The 10,038-nt window shown below is 36.8% G+C and overlaps 1 pseudogene; it reads left to right on the forward strand.

Annotated features, from left to right (window-relative positions):
- Positions 1–6,897: 6,897 nt before the first annotated feature.
- LOC122687095 lies at positions 6,898–8,590 on the forward strand (annotated as a pseudogene).
- The last annotated feature ends 1,448 nt before the right edge of the window (positions 8,591–10,038 follow it).

Below are 10,038 nucleotides of genomic sequence, written 5' to 3' on the forward strand. Positions count from 1 at the left end.
CCAATTTTTTCTACACATCCAGGGATGAAACTTTGCTGCAAATAAATAAATAAAATAATAATAATCATTGAAAATGGGAGAATTATGTTAAAGTAGTAACAATAATTTAAACTCATCAATTATTTGATCAAATATTCATTTAATGAATATATTAATTGAACATTTACTATGTTTGTGGCATTTTGCTATTCCCTAAATATACAAATATGAATACATTAAAATAGGTCTTTGCCTTCCTGAAGATTGAATACTGTAACAGGAAGACAAATAATAATGCAGCCTCTAATTCCATTACTCATTTTTTCCTTGAGTTTTAAAATGTTTCCCCATGATTCTCTCTTCCACAGAATAGTCATTAAAAGTCATACCTGCTTTTCTAATTTAGGACATTCTATTATCATTCTCCTATGAAAAGAAAGAAACTCTAAACATCCAATCCCAGTTTAAAAGCACCCTTTAACGGTTGTTTTCATTTTCAAGGAATGTGCTATTACCCAATCTAAAAACCCAAACTTTTCTCTCATTTCACTTCTTTTCAACCCCCATTTAAGTTGGTAAGTATTTTCCAATTATTCTTTGACAGGGGTTCTTCACCCAGAAATTATGTTTATCCAAGGGAAAAAGTGTAGTATTTTAGGTTGTCCCAGTGACTGGAGAGACATGTCACTGTTGGCACAGGTTGGGAGTTGATAAAATTAAATGGTTTGCAATATAGGTCAGTTAAAACAGCAAAGCTTTGTTCTTCCCCCAAACCAATAGCACCTACATGGAGAATCACGTGCAATTTGCACTTCTTAATGATTTCCACTTTGTTCTCCCTCAAAACACGATCCTTCCAAGTGCTCCACTTTCTAGAAAGATTTCTTCCCCTTTCTGCAGCACAAGATCACCATATCAAGATTGCCCCAATTTTAAGGCAAGGAATGTTTCATATGACTTCCTCCTTTCCTTAAATAACAACACTTGAATTGGGAAGGTGAGAAGAGCTTTAAAACTCCCAGTATTATCTTAGTAGTAGGTGTGTGTCTAAGTTGCTGGCTAGGAAGGTCAGACTTAAACCACGCAATTCCTGAAGCAAGGAAATTCTCAGAGTAGATTGCCATTTAAATCTAGCAATTTAAAGAATGATGATAATGGTAAAACTGCAGCTATTACTACCACTACTGAGAGAGAGAGAGAGAGAGAGAGACTGAAGGAAGAGTACCTAGGAACTGATGGTACTACTAGGAGAACGATGCTAGCCCACGCTTGCTGTTTACAAGCTCCTTTAAAAACAAACAAAAGACAGTTGTAGAACAAGAAAAATTGTTTGACCCAGCACAACTCCCCACATTCAGAGATTGGAAAAAAGACGATAACCATTGAAGAAAGTCACGGAGTTTGGCCTTCCTTTAAGTTTATATCAAACATTCTTAGAGTCTCAAATTAGGTGAATGAATGTCAACCTTCCATAAATTTCTAAGATTAACTAGGAGTAAGAAATGTAATGAAAGAACTTACAAAGACATAAGTAGTTTCACTCTCCTCCTTAAGAAGCTCCGTGGAACCTGGAGTCTCCTAACTCTATAAGTTGTGATCAAGCTAGAATCCCTTTCATCTGGACAGTGATAAAGGTAAGAGTTTAGAAGTTAACAATGGTGGGTGTTTTATCCTCGATGCCTTAAATGCAAAGGTCTCCTTAAATAGGAGTTATTTTATCTGCATTTTACAGACATGGAAACTTAGAATGGTGTTGGACAGGATGAAATACATGGCCAGGTGCCTTTGGTCCCTAGGTATATCAAAATGCGTCATTTCATTTAAGAGCTAAATATACACAGCATGGGTTCCTGAAGTTCATGCAGATGTGAGTAGCCTCAAGCTTTTAGAAATTTCTGTAATCAGCTGTGCCATGAAGGTCAATCAGCAAAAGAATAACAGTCTTCAAAGGAACTCACTTTTGCAATACAATCATTGAAGAGGACCTTATCCTTCATCTCTCCATTAACCCTATTCATATCACACTTAACTTTATGCTTAACCAACTGTCTTGGAGAATAACTTTGAATGATTTTATAAGTACTCTCATGTACAGTCAGAATGACTACAGTAAAATTACCATAATAAATATTTATGTCTCACATTTATTTAATTCAATACTATACAAATAAAGCTTATATCTGGTAAGAGTAACAGAACAGAGCAAAGCTAAACAAATGATTTATTTAATTTATCTAAAATCATCTTTTCTATTTTATTTCTATAAAAAATACATTTGCTTATGGGATGTATATGTTTATATGTTTACCTATACACTAAATAGTTCTCCTGAAAACTAAAAACATTTATACCTACACAGTTTACTTCCTATATACTCTAATTTAACTTTATTATTCCATTATATTTATCAATATGACATCCTTATTCCTAAAATAATTTGAACAGAAATATTCAAATAGTAAGCTGATTTATTTTTTTTCCCTAGGAATTTATGGAAAAGCAACATACTTACATATATATGAAACTGGTAAACTTCTTAATAAATAACATCAAAAGACTGTTTGTTGTTGTTGTTGTTCTTATTTTATTTCCATCTGCAATGCAGAAGACCTGGGTTTAATCCCTGAATCAAGAATATCCCCTGGAGAAAGGAATGGCTACCCACTCCAGTATTCTTCCTGGAGAATTCCACAGACAGAGGAACCTGGTGGGCTACAGTCCAGGGGTCACAAACAGTCAGACATGACTGAGGAAATAACACTTTCACTTTCATATTGTGAAGGAAATGGTTGTTTGTGTTTGGTATTTGTTTGTTTACCAAGAGTTTTTGAACCTGTTGCTCAAAACAAAGAAGAGAAATATTGTACATTTATATTTACATAAGAACATGCTAATATTAAGATCCAAAAATTACTTTTTAAGCTAAAGAGATGGGAATACCAGACCATCTTACCTGTCTTCTGAAAAACCTGTAGGTAGGTCAAGAAGCAACAATTAGAACCAGACATGGAACAACAGACTGGTTCAAAACTGGAAAAGAAGTACATCAAGGCAGTATATTGTCACCCTGTATCAGATGGTAAAGAATCTGCCTGCGATGCAGAAGACCCAAGTTTGATCCTTGGGTTAGGAAGAACCTTTGGGGAAGGGAATAGTATCACACTCCAGTATTCTTGCCTAGAGAATTCCGTGGACAGAGGAGCCTGGTGGATTACTGTCCATGCAGCCACAAAGAATCAGATAAGATGGAGGGACTAATATTTTCACTTTCACACTTTATTTAACTTATATGCAGAGTATATAGTGCAAAATGCCAGGCTGGATGAATCACAAGCTGGAATCAAGATTGCCAGGAGAAATATCAATCAACAACCTCAGATAAAATCTAAGATTGTGGCATCTGATCCTATCACTTCATCGTAAATAGATGGGGAAAAATTGGAAACAGTGACAGATTTTCTTTTCTTAGGCTTCAAAATCACCGCAGACAGTGCCTGTAGTCATGAAATTAAAAGACGGTTGCTCCTTGGAAGAAAAGTTATAATAAAACTAGACAGTGTATTGAAAAGCAGAGACACCACTTTTTGAAAAAAGATTTGCATAGTCAAAGCTATGGTTTTCCCAGTAGTCATGTACTGATGTAAGAATTGAACCATAATGAAGGGTGAGCACCAAAGAATTGATACTTTTGAACTGTGGTGCTGCAGAAGACTCTTAAGAATCCCTTGGACTGCAAGGAGACCAAATCAGTCAATCCTAAAGGAAATCAGTCCTGATTATTCATTGGAAGGACCGATGCTGAAGATGAAGCTCCAATACTTTGGCCACCTGATGCGAAGAGACAACTCATTGGAAAAGACCCTGATACTGGGAAAGATTGAAGGCGGGAGAAGAAGGGGACAACAGAGGATGAATGAGATGGTTGGATGGCATCACCGACTCAGTGGACATGAGTTTGAGCAAACTCCCAGAGATAGTGAAGAACAGGAAAGCATGGCATGTTGCCATCTATGGGATTACAAGGAGTCAGACATGGCTTAATAACTGAATAACAACAAGCTATTCCTGGACTGAGCTAAGGGAAAATTTGGGGAAAAAAAACAAAAAAACTATTTTTTTTTAATTTTTTGATATTTTATCTCAAAACTAAAAGCTAAATGCCTTTATCTTACTAAACTCTTCTCTCATTCTTTGCTCCATCATTTCTCTGTGCCCCTAATCCTCTTTTGAACCACTCTCCTTGCCTCTTGACCTGGTAAAAAGCTCCCAAATTCAATTACTTCTTAAAGTTAAATCATTCTTTGAACAAGGAAGGAACATTTTAAGATTTGGTCTTGCACTAAACTGACAGCTACCATCAAAGACTTTTCAAAACCTCTTCAAGTCAGGAATTTGCAGAGTAATATAAATTAGTTATAAGGATGTATAACCCATGGATCTTAGATATATGACAACTAATTCAAATGTTAGTGGAAATTTCAATTGCCAAAATTTGAATTGAAAATACAGAATAAGAAGATTCCAAAATAACTTAAATCCAAAATGAACAGGAAATCAGAAACATTTGGGAAAAACTGTAGATCTTAACAAGCCATTTCAGAGGCCATCTCCAAAGGCTTTCCTGTGAAGTAGTGATTCAGTCCTCTAAGCTAGGAGAGGTTGAATCTTTGGGAGACTTTTGAAATAGCTCTTTCACCCTTTTATATAGACAGCATGCAAGAGTAGATCCTAAAATAAATGTGACCTCAACTCTTTCTTCAAGTTTTGCTAATGTCTTTAAGTCAGAAATAGGAAATCTAATATGGAAGAAAAACTTGAACCAGTTCATTGGGCCATTGTAAACCTCCAATACTTTGTTCATTTTTTTTTTTTTTAATCCTTGTACCCAGTGGCGAAAAAAAGAAAGCTTTTGTTTTTCTTTTTTTTTTTTTTTTATCACTTACCTTAAACATTTTGAAGGAGCTTTAGGAAAAAAACATAATACAACTCAGATAAATGATGGCTTTAGAGATTAGAACAAAATGAAAAAGAAAAATCCCCACTCTAGCTAGTAAATAGCATCTCTAGATAGTATATACAAAAGGATATTTATTTTCTTGTTTGTTTCCTGTGTCAGCTAAAGTAAAATCATGTGTTAGTTATCACTGAAGGTGGTACTAAGAAAATTTAGCACCCCAGTTTTATTGTGTGTTCTTTAACCCAAAAGGATACTTTTCCTAAAGCACATAAAGACAACTTCAAGAAAACAACTTCCAGAACAGATGAGTACCTCAGTGGGATTGCTGCAACAAAAATATGGGCAAGACAACTATGAATTAACCATATCAAAACTCTAGCAAATAATCTAATTATCTAGTCAATAAAATGACTAAACCTCTGTAAGACAGCCAGTTTTGTAATTTTTAATTTGAGACTATTCCAATACTTCTCCCTTCCCAGGTCAGCAGTATGACAAATGAAAGTCAGTAGCACTACAGATGATGGAGAGGACTAAGGATATTTGGAGATCTATTAAAAGAACTGTATCCAGAGTATAGTCAATATTTTGTCTGAACTTGAATCCCTTAGGAAAATCTCTACCATAAAACAAGTCTAAATAAATTGAAATGCTAAAATTGTACATATTATGTGTTATGATCACAATAAAAATTTTAAAAAAAATCAACATCCTAAATAATCAAAGGGTCAAAGATGAAATGGCAAGAGAAATTAGAAAATATTTTGACATAAAAGACAATGAAAGCACAATCCACCAAAGTTTATGAGATGTAGCAAAAGCAGTTCTTGTAGTGGGAATTTATAGCCTTATTTTTCTTTACTGAAAAACAAAAGAAAGATGCAAAATCAATAATCAACCTTCCACTGCAAGAATTTAGAAAATGAGAAAGCTAAAGCAACAGAAAATAAATAATAAAGATTAAAATTTAAACTGGTAAAATAGATAATAGTAAAACAATTAGAAAATCAATGGAATAGAAAATGTACTTTTGAAAAGCTTGAAAAAAAATGAAATGAAAACTCTATGCTTACAAGGACCAAGAGAAAAAGAAAAGACACAAATTACTAAAATAAAGAACGGAAGAGGAGTGGTCTTAGAGAAATTAAAAAAAAAAAGTATAATAAAATAATGCTACGAACAATTATGTGTTAACAAGTTAGATAAACTGCATGCAATGACAAAATTCCTAGAAAGATAAAACCTATTGAATTGAAGAAGACATAGGTAATCTGAATACAATTGAAACATGTAAAGTGATTGAATTAATAACTTAGAAGTTTCAATAAGGACACATCCTGGACCAAATAATTTCAATGGTGGTATTGATAAAACATTTCAAGAATCAATAGGAAAACATTCACTATTTCTTTCAAAATGTAGAAGAAAAGGAAACACTTCTCTACTCATTCTATGAGATCACTTCTGTGATGATAACAAAACTAGATAGACACAACAAGAAAACTGCAAAACAATACCCCTTATAAATGTGTACATAAATGTTATCGACATATTGCTGTAAAAATGAATCTAGTAATAATTAAAAATGGAAAACATATCATGCTGCTGCTGCTAAGTCGCTTCAGTCGAGTCCAACTCTGTGCGACCCCATAGACACGTATCATAGCCAAGTGCGTAATTGCACTTCCAAGGCTTCCAGGCTTCCAAGATTGCAATTCCAGGCTTCCAAGATTCGCTTAACATCCAAAAATCAAATGATATAATATCTTATATTTAGAATAAGGGACAAAAGTAACACACGATAACCTCAACAGACACAGAAAAAAAAAATAATAATAAATAAAATAGAGAATCCAACAGCTTTTCATGATTAAAAAAAAAAAAAATCCCTCTGCGAGCAGGGCCCTGAGCCCTGGCCGTGGGGCTGAGAGCTGAGCCCCTTCGCCGCCGCCAACCCCAGGATGGCCTATTCTGAGAAGCAAGGAGATGTACCCTGTGGTTTCATCCGCCAGAATTCTGGCAGCTCCATTCCCTTGGTCTTCGAGCCAGACGCGGAGCACCAGTTTGCGGAGCCGTTGCAAAAGCGCTACAAACATGCCTTCTGCCGCTGCGTGCTTCACCCCCGCGACGGGCTGCGGGCACCGCTTCCGCCAGCACTGCGTCCTGTCCCCCAGGGAACTGCGCGCAGTCCCCCTCTGCCCTGTAGATAAGGAGGTGATCAAATCTCAGGAGGTGTTTAAAGACAATTACTGCGCAAGGGAAGTCCTCAGTTTGTATGCATTTTGCAAAAAAGGCTCCCGGATATAATGCCAAGATTATTCTGGGGCGATACCAGGACCCCCAGTTCAGCCCTGCCCGTTCGGGCCTGGGCAGCGCTCGAAGGAAAACTGCCCGGAGCCAGTCCTCAGCAAAGGTCTGAAAGAGCATTTGAGCGTCTACTGCCGTTTTCCAGGGGGAAAATGCCTTATTGCAAAAAGGATGTGGTAGTCATCAGTCTACAGAATCACGAGGAAAACGTGTGTTCGGGGTACCCAGTATCTTGTCCCAACAAGTGTTTGCAGATTATTCCAAGAACTGAGGTGGATGAACCCCTGGCCATGTGTCCTGAAGCTGAACGAGACTGTCCTTTTAAGGGCTGGGTCTGTACTCCAAAGGATAAACGGGGGAACCTGCAGGACCATGAGCGTTCAGCCTTACGGGACCACAGGCTTCTGGTCTCATTTAGAAAAGAACTTCCAACTAGAGGAAAAGATTTCTGACTCATATAAGAGCCTAGAACAAAGAGAAAGCAAAATCCAGCAGCTAGCAAAAACTGTAAATAAATTTAAAAATGATTTCAAGCAATTTACACAGTTGTTGGGCAAAAATGGAAGCTTTCTCTTAAATATGCATGTTCTTGCCAGTCACATTGACAGGTCCACTTGCCTAGAAGTTCAGCTGCGTCAGTTATTACAAATGGTTAACCAGCAACAATGCAAGTTTGATCTGAGGCCTTCGGTGGAAGCAATTGATACAGTAAAACCGAAAATCACCCTGCTAGAAACCAATGACCAAAGATTAGTTGTTTTGGAAGCAGAGACTAACAAACACAATGCCCACATTAATATTCATAAAGCACAGCTGAATTAAAACGAAGAACCATTTAAACTGCTAGAAAGTGCTTGCTATAATGGAAAGCTCATCTGGAAGTTGACTGAAGAAGGAGGCGCTGGGCGGACATACAGTATCCATCTTCAGCCAGACCTACTACCCCAGCTGATATGGCTACAGCCTCTGCGCTAGAGCCTACCCGAACCTGGATGGATCCGGGAAGGGGACTTAACTGTCCTTAAACCCTGGTGATGCGAGAGGAGTCTGACCACTTTTGCAGTGGCCTTCAGGCAGAGGGTGACCCTGATGCCTTTGGACCAGAGTGTCAAAAAGAACCGCATTATGGAGACCTTCAAGGCTGATCCCAATAGCAGCAGCTTTAAGAGACTTGATGGGGAGAAGATCATCGCCTCTGGCTGTCCTCGCTTTGTGACTCATTCCACTTTGGAGAATGCCAAAAGCACCTCCATTCAAGATGACATCCTCTTCTTGAAAGTGGCTGTGGACTTAACTGACCTGGAGGATCTCTATTCATTGCTTCCAGGGGATACAAGAACTCCTTGAATCCAGAATCTTTGATTAACGCAGGGACTGAATCTAGGCTCAGTACACGTTTGTACTTGGCTTTTTGTCCTCAATGTGTGAGGTTGTTTTAAGATTTCTCAAGTGCTTTCTTCTTTTTACATTTTATTGTCCAAGTTTGAAACTTACAATACTGACTATCTTCTCATTATTTATATTTTTAAATCTCTTGAAAGATGTTAATTTTCTTAAAGGTAAGGACTGAAGCATACTTTTTTAACTGATGCTTCGCCTTCCGGTCTCAGGGTCTGGTCTCAGACCTTTATAATACTATATGTCTTTGAGGACACAGATGTATTACTAGAACTTCCAGTTGAAAGTGCTTTGGTATTTTTATATTTAGCCTGTGGATTCTAGACCTGACCTTAAGTGTACAAAAGCTATCTTTTAGGGTTGGCTAGTCCAGCTAAATAGATGGGTAGTTGTTGTTGTTTAGTTTCTGTGTCCTGTCTGACTTTTTGTGACCCCATGGGCTACAGCCTGCTGGGCTCCTCTGTTCATGGGATTCTCCAGGCGAGAATACTGGAGTGGGTGGCCATTTCCTCCTCCAGGAGATCTTCCCGGCCCAGGGATTGAACCTGTGTCTCCTGCTTGGTGGGTGGATTTTTTATCTGTGCCACCAGGGAAGCCCAAGTGGATGGGTAATATACTTCAAAGTCAGTATGCCCAGTTTGGATCAGACTTGTTTTGGTGAAATACTGTATTAGGGAAACTACTACACTTTCAATATTTTCATGAAATTTACTAGTAGTCAGTAAGCACAGTTTTGAAGGCTGCAAAAGAACTTGTGAATAGAGTAAGCATTTTCATTCTCCCTGCTAAGCACTTGCATAGTATATATATATATATATGTGTGTGTGTGTATATATATATATATATATAAAAGTAGATACAGTCATCCAGCTAAAGTTCATATTTTATTAGGTCCAACTACATGAAAAAACTATTTACAAACAAAATGATCAAATATTAGCAATTTCAAAAAAAAACAAAAAAAAAATATTAGCAATTTCATAAGATTCAACTTAATAAATAATGTATAAGTACATGTGCAAACATAGTCTATAGGTATTTTGGTAATTATAGTAAATTAATGTGAGGATGCACAAAATTTAGTATATGATGGAGAAAGTGTTATATATGGATAAGAGGAATTTAAAACCTAGGGAGAACACCATTACAATTTCCTCTGGGTGTCAGAACTCCCATCTGAAACTGATGGCTAAAAAGAGTCTTCGTTTTCTTTTTAAGAGGAATTTTGAATTCACAAGTTGGTATGAAAATGGGCATTTATGTAAACTTATGATATTTCTTGTCAAAGTCCTGAGTTCTTTGTGAAGAACAGAAAGACCACGTCCTTTTATATCTATCTGTATGGGTCTGAGAGTACAAATACAAGTCTATACAAAGTCCTTTTGACTCTTGACATG

The sequence above is a fragment of the Cervus elaphus genome, chromosome 30, assembly GCF_910594005.1.
Source record: "Cervus elaphus chromosome 30, mCerEla1.1, whole genome shotgun sequence".
Taxonomy (NCBI): Eukaryota; Metazoa; Chordata; class Mammalia; order Artiodactyla; family Cervidae; genus Cervus; species Cervus elaphus.